Source organism: Arachis ipaensis, chromosome B04 (assembly GCF_000816755.2).
Source record: "Arachis ipaensis cultivar K30076 chromosome B04, Araip1.1, whole genome shotgun sequence".
NCBI lineage: Eukaryota > Viridiplantae > Streptophyta > Magnoliopsida > Fabales > Fabaceae > Arachis > Arachis ipaensis.
Window position 1 is genome coordinate 68,742,257 of NC_029788.2, and position 16,732 is coordinate 68,758,988.

The following is a 16,732-nucleotide window of genomic DNA, read 5'->3' on the forward strand; positions in this document are numbered from 1 at the left end:
ATCCACAGACAAATGGGCAAGCTGAAGTCTTTAATAGAGAACTAAAAAGAATCCTGGAATGGACTGTAAGTACCCGTAGACATGACTGGGCGAGAAGCTTGGATGATGCTCTGTGGGCTTACAGAACAGCATTCAAGACTCCTATAGGGACCTCTCCATACCAGCTTGTGTATGGTAAGGCCTGTCATCTGCCCGTGGAACTGGAGCAAAAGGCCTACTGGGCAACCAGATTCCTAAACTTTGATGCCAGATTAGCTGGAGAAAAAAGATTGCTCCAGCTAAATGAGCTAGAGGAATTCAGACTCACTGTTTTCGAAAATGCCAAGCTTTACAAAGAGAAAGTAAAAAGGTGGCATGACAGAAAGCTGTCATCTAGAGTCTTTAAACCAGGACAGAAGGTTCTACTATTTAACTCTAGGCTCAGGCTATTCCCCGGGATACTGAAATCCCGGTGGAGGGGACCATATGTGATTACAAGTGTGTCACCATATGGCTATGTGGAGCTTCAAGACATTGATTCTAATAAGAAGTTCATTGTTAATGGACAGAGAATCAAGCATTATCTTGAAGGCAAAGTTGAGCAAGAGTGCTCAAGGCTGAGGCTAGATTAAAAGCTCAGTGAGGTCCAACTAAAGACAATAAAGAAGCGCTTGCTGGGAGGCAACCCAGCCATTAGCAAAACCCATTTTTATTTAAATAATAATTATACAAGTTTAATATAAATAATCTTCAAGGTAAAGTATCAATTGCATAAGTTCACAGGGTTACAGAAGGATTCAGAGTACAAAACAGGGAAAAGAAGCTCACTGGCAAGAAAACGCCAGTAAGAGGTACAATTGAGCGTTAAACGCCCAAAAGAAGCATCTACTGGGCGTTTAACGCCAGTAATAATACCTTTTTGGGCGTTAAACGCCAGAATGGGTACCATTCTGGGCGTTTAACGCCATACTTGCAGCATCCTGGGCGTTCAGAAAAACGCCCAGTGACGAAAGATTTCTGGCGTTTAACGCCAGCCAGAAGCAACAGCTGGGCGTTAAACGCCCGAAAGAGGCTATAGATGGGCGTTAAACGCCCAAAACAAGCAGCAGTTGGGCGTTTAACGCCAGGATTATGGAGGGGAGGAAGTTTTTGTTCCCAACATGAATTTTTTCAAAATTTCATATTTCCATCGATTTTTCTTGCATAAACATGTAACCATACTTTCATTTTTCAAACTTTTTTCCAAAAAAATTTTAAATATCTTAATCCTAAAATTAAATCTTTCTCAATTCTTCTTCAACCTCTTCTCAAATCTTTTTTTCAAAACAAATCTATCTTTTTTAAAAAAAAATTTCAAACTCATCAATATCTTTTTCAAATCTTCACAATATTTTTAGAACAAATCTATCTTTTCCAAATATCTTTCATATCTTTTCAATTTTAAATTACATATTTTCCTATCTTACTTATCTTTTCCAAATCACATTTTCTATCATATCTTTTTAAAAGATTTTTGAAAACCCAACCCCTCTCCCCTTTAAATCCTCGTTCGGCCTTCCCCCTCTCATCCACAAATTCGAACTTGGCTCTCCCTCTATCCCTCTCATTTCTTTTCTTTTGCTTGAGGACAAGCAAACCTCTAAGTTTGGTGTGTTTATTCGTGATCACTAAGCCAAAACCCACCAAGATCATGGCTCCTAAGGGAAAACAAACCAACTCAAGAGGCAAGAGAATATTCCAAAACCACTTTGGAATCAAGGGAAGTTCTTAACCAAAGAACATTCAGACCATTACTACAAAATAATGGGTCTAAGGTCAGTGATCTCGGAAGTTAAATTTGATCCGAAAGAAGACGAATATCCGGAGATCCAAGAGCAAATTCGAAACAGGAGCTGGGAAGTCCTAGGTAATCCTGAAACAAAGGTGGGAAGAAACATGGTTCAGGAATTCTACTCTAATCTGTGGCAGACAGACAGGTAGAGAATAGCTGGAACTGCATTCTATGACTATCGAACTCTGGTCAGAGTTAAGATTGTTCACACCCACTCTGACAAAATAAGGGAGATCTTCAAGCTGCCTCAACTGCAAGATGACCCAGACTCCTTTAATAGGAGAATGATGAGACCAAATCAGAGCTTGGACAAAATCCTAGAGGACATATGCCTCCCTGGAGCCAAATGGACAACCAACACAAAGGGTGTCCCAAACCAACTCAAAAGAGGAGATCTCAAACTAGTCGCCAGAGGCTGGCTGGACTTCATTGGGTGTTCTATATTGCCCACTAGCAACCGCTCTGAAGTCACCATCAAAAGAGCAGTGATGATTCATTGCATTATGCTGGAAAAAGAAGTGGAAGTTCATCAGCTGATTTCTTGTGAGCTTTACAAAATTGCAAACAAGAACTACAAAGATGCCAAATTAGCTTATCCAAGCTTGATCTCTCTGTTATGTAAAGATGTTGGGGTAAAAATGGGAGTAGATGAGTATATCTCAGTTAAGCAACCAATCACCAAAAAGTAAATGGAAGGACAAGTGCAGGACGACCCCATCAAGAGGAGAGCACAGGAGTTCCTCCCAGAAATTCCTCAATTTGAATACTGGGGGTGCCTAGAAGCATCTATCACCAAGTTACAAGAAGCTATGGATCAACTGAAGGAAGAACAGCAAAATCAAATCAGCATGCTCTGAAAACTGCTTAGGGAACAAGAAGAGCAAGGGCGTGAACTGAAAGAACTGAAGCGCCAGAAGCTATCTCTTGAAGGGCCAAGCACCCCACAGATTAAAGAGGCATCTACCTCCCAAAGTAAAGGTTGTTGAGTCCTAACTCTGTGATAACCTTTTATCTATTTTAAGAGTACATGAGTATTAAAATTAGAAGTCATTAGTCTTTATGTCTTTAGTTTTTTTTCTTTTATTACTAAGTGTTTGCTTTTATGCCTAATTTATATTATTTCCATTAAATAATAAATAAAGATTAGAGTCTATGCCTTAAAGTTATGAACATCCTATGAATCCATCACCTTTCTTAAATGAAAAAATGTTTTAATTACAAAAGAACAAGAAGTATATGATTTCAAATTCATCCTTGAAATTAGTTTAATTATTTTGAGGTGTGAAGAACTGAAGATTGATGGTTTAGAAGTTATAGTAAACTCTCGTTGCAAGTATAGTTACCAAACCGAGCAATCAACCTTTCTTACAAATGTTTTGGTTGTCACAAGTAACAAACCCCTAAATAAATTGATAACCGAAGTATTTAAACCTCGGGTCGTCTTCTCAATGAATTGCAGGGAAGTATGTTCTTATTATTGGTTATGAGTCTTGTAAATTGGGGGTTTTGAAAGTAAGGAACCAGTATGTTAAATGATAAGAAAAATAAAATAGTAATAATAAAATAAACTCTTGGTAAGGTATTAGAACTGGAAGTCCTATCCTAGTTATCCTTATCAATTGTGATGAGAATTGGATTTTTCTCCCACTTTGTTAACCTCTAACTATGAAGGTAAGTTAAGTGGATGAATTAATTTTGATTCCTCAGGTCCTAGTCTTTCCTTGGGAAAGGCTAGAGTTATTGGAGCTCGAATTAATTCTTGAAGAATTCCAATTTTCAGTCAACAATGAGTTTGATAACTCAAGTGTCACCAATGACTCAACCAAAGCCAAAACTGAAAAATTCAAATTATTTATATCATAAATAAAAGAGAGCAATCATAAATATGAAATACCTCAAGTTGCACTAATAAAGATATCAAATGTAAAATGAAAGAGTTCAAAAATTAAATTGGGAAAATAAATAAAAGGAACATTGAACTTGATAAAAAGAGACAATCATGAAGGCAAGAGAAATCCTAAATCCTAATCCTAAGAGAGAGGGGAGAACCTCTCTTTCTAAAACTACATCTAATCCTAAAATTGTGAATATGAGCTTGTTTTTATGAATGAATGGATTTCCCCACTTTATAGCTTCTAATCTGTGTTTTCTGGGCCGCAAACTGGGTCAGAAACAGCTCAGAATTCGCTGGTTGCGAATTCAAACACGCTGATTTTTCGTCACTGCAATGCGGCCGCATGGAGCACGCGTTCGCATTGCCTAGCGTCAAGGAAACTATGACATATTATATATCAAATCGAAGCCCCGGATGTTAGCTTTCCAACGCAACTAGAATCGCGTCATTTAGACCTCTGTAGCTAAAGTTATAGCTGTTTGAGTGCGAAGAGGTCAGGCTGGACAGCTTAGCAATTTGTCCAACTAATTGTATTCCTTCCACTTTTGCATGCTTCCTTTCCATCCTCTGAGCGATTCCTGCCCTGTAATCTCTGAAATCACTTAACACACATATCAAGACATCTAATGGTAATAAGAGAGGATTAAAATAGGGAACTTAAGGCTAAAGAAGTATGTTTTCAATCAAAGCACATAATTAGGAAGGCAAATGTAAAACCATGCAAATAGTATGAATAAGTGGATAAAGTGTTGATAAAAACCTCTCAATTGAGCACAAGATAAACCATAAAATAGTGGTTTATCAATGTGGTGACAATACTTTTTGTTCTCTGAATGAATGCTTGAACAGTGCATATGTCTTTTGATATTGTTTATGAATGTTAAATATGTTGGCTCTTCAAAGAATGATGAAAAGGAGAAATGTTATTGATAGTCTGAAAAATCATAAAATTGATTCTTGAAGCAAGAAAAAGCTGTGAATATAAAAGCTTGCGAAAAAAAAGCAAGCAGAAAAAGCCATTAGCCCTTAAAACCAAAAGGCAAGGGTAATAAAAAGGATCCAAGGCTTTGAGCATCAGTGGATAGGAGGGCCCAAGGGAATAAAATCCTGGTCTAAGCGGCTAAACCAAGCTGTCCCTAACCATGTGCTTGTGGCGTGAAGGTGTCAAGTGAAAACTTGAGACTGAGCGATTAAAGACAAGGTCCAAAGCAAAAAGGTGAGATGCCAAAACTATTCAAGAGGCAAAAAGCTACTAGTCCCACTCATCTGATTGGAGCTAAGTTTCATTGATATTTTGGAATTTATAGTATATTCTCTTCTTTTTATCCTATTATATTTTCAGTTGCTTGGGGACAAGCAACAATTTAAGTTTGGTGTTCTGATGAGCGGAAAATTTATACGCTTTTTGGCATTATTTTTAAGTAGTTTTTAGTATGATTTAGTTAGTTTTTACTATATTTTTATTAGTTTTTATTCAAAATTCACATTTCTGGACTTTACTATGAGTTTGTGTGTTTTTCTGTGATTTTAGATATTTTCTGATTGAAATTGAGGGACCTGAGAAAAATATGATTCAGAGGCTGAAAAAGGACTGCAGAGGCTGTTGAATTCTGACCTCCTTGCACTCGAAATGGATTTGTTGGAGCTACAAAAGTCCAACAGGCGCGCTCTCAATTGCGTTGGATAGTAGACATCTAGGACTTTCCAGCAATATATAATAGTCCACAACTTTGCTCAAAGATAAACGACGTTAATTTGTGTTTAACGCCAGTTCCATGTTCCATTCTGGCGTTAAACGTCAGAAACAGGTTACAAGTTGGAGTTAAACGCCCAAAACAGGTAACAACCTGGCGTTTAACTCCAGAAATAGCCTAGGCACGTGTAAAGCTCAAGTCTCAGCCCCAGCACACACCAAGTGGGCCCCGGAAGTGGATTTCTGCACTATCTATCGTAGTTTACTCATTTTCTGTAAACCTAGGTTACTAGTTTAGTATTTAAACAACTTTTAGAGATTTATTTTGTACTTCATGACATTTTCACGTTTTACATTGTATCTCTACGGCATGAGTCTCTAAACTCCATGATTGGGGTTGAGGAGCTCCGCTATGTTTCGATGAATTAATGCAACTACTACTGTTTTTCATTCAATCACGCTCGTCTCTATTCTAAGATATTCACTCGTACTTCACCCTGATTAATGTGATGATCCGTGACACTCATCATCATTCTCACCTATGAACGTGTGCCTGACAACCACCTCCGTTCTATCTGCACTAGCTTGAGTGTGTATCTCTTAGCCTCCTAGTTCATGATCAGAGTCTTCGTGGTATAGGCTAGAATTATTGGCGGCCATTCCTGAGATCCGGAAAGTCTAAACCTTGTCTGTGGTATTCCGAATAGGATCTGGGAAGGGATAACTGTTACGAGCTTCAAACTGGCGAGTGTTGGGCGTAATGACAGACGCAAAAGAATCAATGAATTCTATTCCAACATTTGTGAGAACCGACAGATGATTAGCCGTGCGGTAACAGTGCATTTGGACCATTTTCACTGAGAGGACGGATGGTAGCCATTGACAACGGTGATCCACCAACATACAGCTTGCCATGGAAGGAGCCTTGCGTGCGTGAAGAAGAAGACAGTAGAAAAGCAGAGATTTAGAGAACAGAGCATCTCCAAAACCTCAATCTGGTCTCCATTACTGCATAACAAGTAACCTTTATTTCATGTTATTTAGTTTTCATAAACAAAAGTAATTTTTATTATTAATCTCCTGACTAAGACTTACAAGATAACCATAGATTTCTTCAAGCCAACAATCTCTGTGGGATTGACCCTTACTCACGTAAGGTATTACTTGGACGACCCAGTGCACTTGCTGGTTAGTTGTGCGGAGTTGTGAAAAGTGTGAATCACGATTTTGTGCACCAGACACTACAGTCATCAACCACCCTAATAAAAGCCTAATGTCAAGCTTATGACAATAAAAGAGCGCTCCATGGGAGGCAACCCATGATTTAAGATTCTTGCCATGTTTTAAATCCAATAATCAAAGATCCATCTAGCATAAATTTGAATTCTAATAAATATATCTGATAATTGCATGCACTGTCTTGAAGCATATGCTAGATTTTTAAGTTTGGTGTGCCTACAGGCACTCCAAAATAAATTTTCAAGCCTTTCTAGACTATATGCTCGTTCATTTTGATGGAAAATATAGCCAAACATTAAGTTTGGTGTCTGCATACACAATGCATTGCAAGGAAATCAATTTTGATCATAAAATCAAAGTTATGAATAGATGGATCATAAATTGTTTCGTTTTGATAGTTTATGGTAGAAAATAAAATGTCCCTTATGATGAATATACCAATTGTAATGGATTAATTGCATTTTACATTGATTCCTTAGCAAGGAACAAGTTTGGTGTTCACCAAATTTTAGTTCACTATCTAAGGAGCACAATTGGTTATTTATAAATAAAGAACATGTAAAAATTGTTTTAAATGCTTATCACCACACCACCGTGTCACTTTTGAATCCTAAGGCTCACTATCTTGTTGATTTAATTGAATAGGAAAAAGAAGATTGAGAAGAGGAGAAAAGAGGAGAGAAGGCACGGTTATGACAAGCCAAGGGAGGGTGATCACATGTGCTTAGAAAAGCATGCCCCTTGGAAAACAAAATCTGCATGTATGCATGATAAACCTCTATTTCATGGTTTATCTTGTGCTCATTTGAGTGGTTTTTATCAACTCTTTTTATCCACTTATTCATACTATTTGCATGGTTTTACATTTGCCTTCCTAATTATGTGCTTTGATTAAAAACATGCTTCTTTGGACTTATAATTGCTAATATTAATCCTCTCTTATTACCATTAGATGCCTTGACATGTGTGTTGAGTGATTTCAGAGATTACAGGGCAGGAATGGCTCAGAGGATGGAAAGGAAGCATGCAAAAGTAGAAGGAATACAAGAAGTTGGAGAAACTGCTAAGCTGTCCAGCCTGACCTCTTCCCACTCAAACGGCTATAACTTTAGCTACAGAGGTCCAAATGACACGGTTCCAGTTGCGTTGGAAAGCTAACGTCCGGAGCTTCGATTTGATATATAATATGCCATAGTTACCCTGACGCTAGGCAACGCGACCGCGTGACCCATGAGGCCGCGTCGCAGTGACGGAAATCCAGCGTGGTTGAATTCAGGACCAGCGAATTCTGGGCTGTTTCTGACCCAGTTTGCGGCCCAGAAAACACATATTAGAGGCTATAAAGTGGAGGAATGCATCCATTCATGAGAGACTCTCATAATTCACTTTTCATGTTTTAGATGTAGTTTTAGAGAGAGAGGTTCTCTCCTCTCTCTCTCTTAGGATTAGGATTTAGGACTTCTCTTAGTTTTAGGAGTGACTCTCGATCCCAGGTTTAATGTTCTTTTCTGTTTAATTTCGTTTCCATTTTTATTCACCTTAGTACTTTAATTGATATTTATCTTTTGAATAATTGGCTTAAGGCTTTCATGTTATGATTTTCTTTATTAATGCAATTGAGGTATTTTCAGATTTGTGATTTATATTTAGCTTTTTTCATTCTTGGTTTTGGTTAAGAAATTAGTAACTCAGGAGTTATCTAATTCAACAGCATAATTGATAATTGTTATCCTTACTAATTGAATTGATCTTCAATAATCCCAATCTTTTCTTAGGAATTAACTAGGATTCAAAGATCTAACTAATTAGTCACTTGACCTTCCCTTGTTATAGCAAGGGTTAACTAAGTGGAATTAAGATTCAATTTTCATTATTATTCATATGGATAACTAAGTCTGGACTTCCAATTTCTAAATACCTTGCCAAGAGTTTATTTTATTATTATTATTTACTTTTCTTATCATTCAACATACTGCTTCCTTACTTTCAAAACCCCCAATTTACAAGACTCATAACCAATAATAAGAACACCTCCCTGCAATTCCTTGAGAAGACGACCCGAGGTTTAAAATACTCGGTTATCAATTTTAAAAGGGGTTTGTTACTTGTGACAACCAAAACATTTGTACGAAGGAATTTCTGTCGATTTAGAGACTATATCTACAACGCGACTGTTTTTATGAAATTCTTTACTGGCAAAAATCCTAAAGTCAATGCACCCTTGGAGACCGAACCTCATACATCCAATGGGGAAAGAATCCTTGTCAACCTTCAACTATGCATGCAAGCCGTTCATCTCAGGATTTTCCCATAATGTTTAGCTCAATCTTCACCCTTCATGGCCTTAACCGAATTGCACTCTTCAAGTGTGTTTTTGTTCAAAGCCTTGATGCCTTATCTATAAATGGCTTGAGACACTTCATGAGCTACACATGCATACAAGCCCTTCTCACACTCATAAGCTTTTAGTTCACTCTTCTTCTATTCCAAAAACACGGTCAACAACTTCCCTTCACCAAACAGCACATCATTTTCCTTTCCTTCCACAACAAAACCGAACCTCCCCCCAAACACAACCCACCTTTCTCTTCTTCAATTTCCAAATTCATGGCCTCTTCAATTTCTAAAAGAAGAAAAGGAAAGGAGCCAATGGTGGCCGAACCCCCAAGCTATGACATAAAGAAATTTAGATCTCAGTTTCATGAAGCAAGGTACCATAGGCTCATGAAAACAAAGCATGTCATTTCTGAGATGGGCTTCGAGCTGAGGGAAGGGGAGTATCCCATCATGAGGCAAATCACCAGGGAAAGGAGGTAGGAGCTTTTATGCCATCCTCTCACTAAGATTAGTACAGTTATGATAAGGGAATTTTACGCCAATATTGTGAAAGACAGCAATGATATCCCCCATTATAAAAGTTATGTGAGAGGTGTTGAGGTGGATTTTAGTCCATCATCAATTACAAGGGCCCTAAAGTTGAGAACCATAACCTATGGAGAGTTCATCTTTGAGGATAGATTGCAAGAAGAGAATGACCCTAATGAAATATTACAGGGGATATGTTTGGAAGGCACAGATTGGGAAAGAGATTCAAAGGGAATCCCAAGCCACTTGAAAAGACTGGATCTCACTCTTGAGGCCAAGGGATGGTATGAGATAGTAAGGAGATCTATACTCCCTACTGGAAACACCTCAGCGGTCATAATCAAGTGAGCACTCTTGACGTACTGCATCTTACATGGAGGAGAAATCGACCTCTCACAACTCATAGCCGACAATATTCAGGAGATGGCTGAAAGCACAAACAAATCGAGTAGGCTTGGTCATCCAAGCACCATTCTAAGGCTATGCAACAAGGATGGGATGCTCTTTGAAGATGAAGACACAGAGAAAGTAAAAAAGGGAAGAGGAATCACAAAGAGAAGCATGGAAGGCATTACTGAAGATGATGATCAAGAAGAAAGACCCCAAAGAAGAAGAAGACCACAAGTGGAGAGGGAGCAAGTTCCTGATGCACTGGATTTGAGTTAAATGCAGAGAACAATTGAGGAAATTTCTCAACATTTCATGAAGGCATAAGAGGAACAGCAAGAACAATATCTGAGGTAGCAGGAACAATATTTGAAAGAAAGAGAGGAAAGAGAGAACTGGCAGCGCCAAATGGAGGAGCGACAAGAGAACTGGCAGCAACAAATGATGGCTCAACAACAAGAATTCCAAACAAAGATTCTTGAGGGGCAAAAGGTACAATCAGCATAATTTCAAACGTCATATGATGGATTGTTTCTGAGGCAAGCCAAATATGGGGAATATACTCACAACTTATATCAGTGGAAGAACATACATCATACCATTGGAGAGCATAGGCATTATGAAAGAATAAAGTATGATGTAGACACCCAAGCAAAGTTGGATTATTTGACCCACTGCATGCCAGCATTAAATCCACAAATCAAGCCATTTGAGCAATGCCAAGAGTTAGTGGACCACCAGAGAGCAAGTATGCATCATAGATTGGAAGAGGCTGGACTCTCAGGTCTGATAGATCCTATCTGGGATAGAAGGTGCTCTGTTGAAGAGGCTCAGGATTACACAAAGAAGAAGAAAAAGAAGAAGGGAGAATCCAGCAGAATGGAAATGCCCGACAACTAGAGGTGGTGAAGTTCTTTTCATTATTTTTAATTAAATAAGGAAGATGCATGTCTGAAACATGACATGGCTCCAATGCTTTTATGTTTTGCATTTTCATGCTTTAATAAGAGTCCTTGTTAAGATATGCATATTGTGTTTGTCATCCATCATTAGCTTGAATTTTGTTTTGTTCCTTTCTGCAATAAATAAAAGAGAAATGTTTGATTTAGAAAAGAAAATGTTCAATGTTGCAGAAGTTAGGATGAAAGTTAGTGGTGGTATTTGTTTGATTCAATTGTTAGCTCATAAAGTAAAAGTTGCATAATGACATGTTTCTTAAAGTATGAACTAGTTTACTGCTATAAAGACTGCTATAAATGAAAGTCCCTTGAGAATGAATCAAAACAAAAAGAAAAAGAAAGAGAAAAGCCAAGAATTGGCAAAGAAACAAACAATAAGGCTAGACACCAATAGCTTGGACCCTAGGACACATGCCTGTGGTGTTTTTGTACTAGGATATGCTTGGACAAGTAGGTTCTGAGGAGTATTTTGAAACTTGGCCACTTAGATCAACTGACTTGAGATTGCCAACCAAAAGTCCACAATCAAGAGCAACCTAGCTACAAAATATTTAATGATCCAAAGAGATGCTTGGCATCAATGATCCTAGGATGAAAATGTGAGCCATGTGTCTGTGGTGAAGGAATGTTGAGCAAAATTAAGCCAAAAGGCTGCTGTAACATTTGCCACCAAGCCTTCAATGAGTAATAAGCTCTCTAAGCAAAATAAAAAAGGAAAAGCTAACAAGGGAGTAAGCAAAAAGTAAAACATTGTAGCAGCAACCTTAATGAACCTTTGAGGAAACATTGCTTATATAGCAGCAAGTAATAAATGAGCTACCATTGTCTGCATAAAACCCCATGAACCAAGTTCAACTATCTGCTAAATAAGGACATGCATACTTCTCTGTTTTATTTCATTTTCTCTTATGTTGAGTGCTTGCTTGGGACAAGAAAGTTTTAAGTTTGGTGTTGTGATGACAAGTCATCTTATGCTAGCTTTTCAAGCATTTTTCACTTGTTTCATTAGGTTTTATGCACTTTCTTGCATTATAAGTAAGTGGTTTGGAGTGGAATTGCATGATTTTGTTGAATCAATCAACCATCCTTTATTTGACATTAAATCATGAGGTTTAAACTAAAATTAATTGGTTTTTGAAAGATTTATAAACCTTGTGAATTTGGTGATACTTTGATTGGTTGTTTTGATTACTTGTAGGTGAAAAAAAGAAAAAAAAATAAGAAAGCGTGGCCTATGAAGCGTAGCCTAAGGAAGAGAAAAGCGTGGCACAGTGAAGGGGGAAAGCCATAGCGCTCTCTCCAAGAGCTCAGCGCTCTCTATGAGAAGCCTACTCAAGGCCAGGGAAGCAAAGCAAGGAAAGCTCAGCTCCCTCCCTTAACCGAGCGCTACACATAACCAATGAAGCAAGGCAAAACTCACAATGCTCGGTTAACACCACTAACTTTATCAGGCTTCCACCAAAAGAAAATCAAGGTGCAACATTTGGGAGAGGCTTCACAAGGATTCGAACCCATGACCCAAGGCATGAGGAGAAGCGCTACTCACAAAGGAAAATAAGCCAATATTGGCCAAAATACACTCCCCAAGGTTCGAACTCAAGGCATCCTACTCAAAGCATGCACTACCTTTGTTTTCTTCACAAGAAAAAGTGGTGCTAGAGTGCCTCCATCAAGACTCAAACCTGGAGCCCCATTCCTCAAGCAAGGAAGCTGCGCTCTTGGGGAGAACCCAGCGCTAGGAAGTGTATCACAAGGATTGGTGTGCACAACAAAAATTGGCATGCAAGGGAGGCTTGGTACGCATCAAGGCAAGGCCCAGGCAGCATGGATGCTGCGCTCTTGCCAATAACCGAGCTCTACCCTGATTGCTGCCCAAAGGAGCTTGCCACGCCAAAATTTCCAAGGCCAGCAAGAGGAAAGGCTGCGCTCTTGACACCAACCGAGCAATGCCCTAGGAATGGCACCCATGGGCCAAAATTCAACCAAAATTCCATTTAAATTCAATTCTTCACCAAATTAAAAAGCCTACTCAAAACTTCTAAAATCCAAAAATAGGAAGTCTATAAATAGAAGTTAGTTTGATTTAGAAAGGACTTTTACCTTCTTTTACACTTTTCACTTTTTACCTTCTTTTGAATTTTTGGAATTTTGACTTTCATTTTAGGATTTTTGAGTTTATTTTGGGGAATTGGGAAGGAGAATTGATTTCTCTTCTTCTCTGTTCTTACTTCTATACTCTCTACTCTTTGTTTTGAATCTTGGATTGAGAATTGAAGGAATTTTGTTTCATTCTTGATCTGAGATCTCTCTTGTTTACTTTCTGCATAATTTCAAAGAATTGAGAATTGAATCTGAGTTGTCATTTACTGCTTTCAACTTTTACTTCTTCTGCAATTATTCTCATATTGGATCAAGGAAGGAATTGAGATCTAGACTTGTTATCTAGTCTCCTTCAAGCCCTGAGATCTTCAATTTCTCTTTTAGTTAATGCAATTGAGCTCCATTTACTTTCTGTTTTGCTTCTTCAAGCAATTCTTCTTTTATGTTTAGATCTGCTACTCTTTAATTCATCTTTTACTTCTCTGTTGAATGTCATTTACTTTCTCTTGTTTAATTTCTGAGATCCCAACTCCCTAACCCCTTTATGATTCAAGAAATTTACATTTCTTACACTCTAAGTTTCAACTATTTACATTTCTTGCAATCTAAGTTTCTGTCATTTATATTACTTGCACTTTAAGATTCAGCTTCTTTATTTTCTTTGCCATTTAATTTACAGTCAATTACCCCTCTCCCTTTAAATTTCATGCAATTTAGTTTCTGTTGAATACACATCACTCAAATCAACACTTGTTTGCTTGACTAAATCACCCACCTAACTAAAATTGCTCAATCCTTCAACCCCTGTAGGATCGACCTCACTCATGTGAGTTATTACTACTTGATGCGACCCGGTATACTTGCCGGTGAGTTTTGTGTTGGATCGTTTTTCACACATCATTAGGCTCCTTGGCTAGCATTCGACCTCTTAGAAGAGGTCGGCTAGGGATTTGAGGGCCTTCTCCCAAAGTCGGCCCTTTTGTCTTAATGGGTCTTGGCTTAGAATCTCGGGCCAGGGTATGAACAGTGCCCCCTGTTTGAGCCTCAATCTTTTCATAGATCGTGCTCAAGTATTTCGTGATTTGTCCTTTGTCGGGTACTTCTCTCTCGAGCAGATCGGGCGATCGGTCCTTTATTGGTTTTTGAAATTTGAAATGTTACCCCGCTTTAAATGCGGGCTTGGGTTGGCGTGACAGTTTTCTTGATTCTTGTGAGCGCTTTTAAAGTTTATTAATTGGGCCTTTATTCCTTTGCCGTTTATAAAAGTCCTTGACGCCCCTTCTTCTTCTTTTTCTTCTTTTTTTTTTGCAACGCTCCCTCCTCCCATTTTCCTTTGCCAACAAATTCTTTCTTTTGTTGATTTTCAATTGATCCCACTCCCAAGATTATCTCTTTCTTGGAATTTCAAAAGTTCCATTTTTAAGAGGATTGTTTGCGTTACTTGCCTTTTGACGTGCTCCCCTTTTTTGACTCTTAGGTTAGTACTCTACTTTTTTTTTGCTGTTCTGGCTGTCCTTAGGGTGGTATTTGGTAAATGCTTGGTCGAGGCCTTGCCTTGTTTTGTTACTGATGGATGCTAGTAGTGATTTCCTATTTGTTCGATTCTATTTTTAAGGATGATGTTTCTGTTGTTCTTCAGAATGGGTTTTTGTTTGATTGGCTATTTCTGGCAATTTTGCTTTGTTTCTTTTGTTCTACTCTTTTGGCTTTGAGACTGTTGTGTCTGTTGGGATGACATGCTTGATAATAGAGGGTCTTTTTTGGGGCTTTTGCACTTGTTTTGTGGGGACTGTGTTTGTTTGTATCTGTGATGCCTCCAAAAGGTACCGCTATGGTGTGACAACGTCGCGAGATAGGGGTGCCTTTTAGCTGGGTAAATGCTTTTTGGGAAAGAATGTTGATTTTTGGTTTTCCTGCGAATTGTCCATCTTCTTTGCTCCTGACCGAGCTGTTTATAGTAATAGTTTGTGTTTCTTTGTTGTTGTATTTGTAGGTGTAGCTTTATGTCTCGTAAGAACCTTACGGAAATGTCTTCGAAAGTTCCCCCTGGCATTAGTGACTGGTTAGATCTGTAGTTCGGCATTGTGTGACAGTGGTAGATCGGGAGTATTGTGATTAGTTTAGGAGATTCCATTGGATTTGTGATAATATGGAGGACAAGAAGGATTATGAGCTAGTTGCCCCTGACCCCAAGGAGAGGGTTTGTTTTCCTCCTTTAGATAGCTTTGAGCACCCATTCTTCTATGCCTACGACTATTTTTTCACCAAGTTGGGTATTACCCTTCCTTTTACCGAGTTTGAGACCGAGATCCTCTAGACCTGTAACGTAGTGCCTTCTCAGCTTCACCCCAATTCCTAGGCATTTATGAAAATATTTCAACTTCTGTGTCAAGAACTAGGTGTTCAACCTGCCCTTAGCCTATTTCTGTACCTGTTTGTCTTAACTAAGCCTGGGTCACAAAAAAGGAAGGTGATAGAGAGGATTTGTCGTATGGTTCGAAATTAATCAAAGACAAGCATCAATTCATTGGTAGCACAGTCCAAACCAACAATGAATTTTCACAATCAAATATTAAATTTAATACAAAATATAAACCGAAAGTAATTAAACCTCGAGTCGTTCTTCCCTAGGAGTTGCAATGAAATGTACATTTATTGGCTATGAGAGAGAGCATGGGAAATTTGGAATGAAAGCAAGAAATGTAAATAGCAATGAAGCAAATAAACATGTAAGGAATGTAAATGGCAACTCTTGGCAAGAATTGGGAAATTTAGGATTCCTATCCTAGTTATAGACCACAAACATGGCAATTGTTTGGAATCAATCCAAATTAGTCAATCTTCCTTGAGAATTAGTCAAAAGAGCATAATTGATCTCAATCCATAAGTTCTAGTCAACTCACTAATTACTTAGTGAAAGACTAGCGTCAATGGAAACCAAACCAATTAACTATTTTCACACAATGCGGAATGGACATCCACAACTCAATTCCACCCAAACATCCAATTTCTCAACCAAGAGTGTGAAAACTAAACATGCAAGCAATTAAACATCAAAGCAATAAAAGTCAAAGCAATTAAATGCAAGGAAAGGAAACTTCAAATGCAAGAAACCTCTTGCCATGTAATTGAGAGCTAAGGTTACCTATCCTAGACATTGACCACAAACACATGATAATTATAAAGAGTTAATCCTACTTAGTCAACCTTACATCGAAGATGAGTCAAATAGGCATAGTTAATTCCAATCCATAAGTCCTATGTCAACGCTAAGGGTCACATAGAGTCAATGGGGACCAAATTAACTAACTACTCTAATGTATCAAACAAGAATGGACATCAATGACTCAAGGATCACCAAAGTCAACAATTCCAAGCCAAGAGTGTAGAAAAACTAAGCCAAGCATTTTGTCAAACACTTAGTGGGCATGTAAAGAAAGCATGGTAAAATGACAAGAAATAATAAATGCTACAACTACCAAGCAAAAAAAGTAAAGATAGCAACTCAATAAAGCAATAAATGACATGAAAACATAAATTGCATTAATTGAAATTAAAATTAACAAAGAGTGTTCATAACACGAAAATGACAAAATAAAGGAAATAACAAAAGAGATGAAGAAGATAAAGGTGCAATAACAATAAATGACAAGGAAAAGTAAATGAAAACAAGAATTAAAAGTAGAAATTACAAGAAATTAAACTAAAGAACCCTAATTCTAGAGAGAGGGGGAGCTTCTCTCTCTAGAAACTAAGAGAAAACATCATAAAAACTAAACCTAATT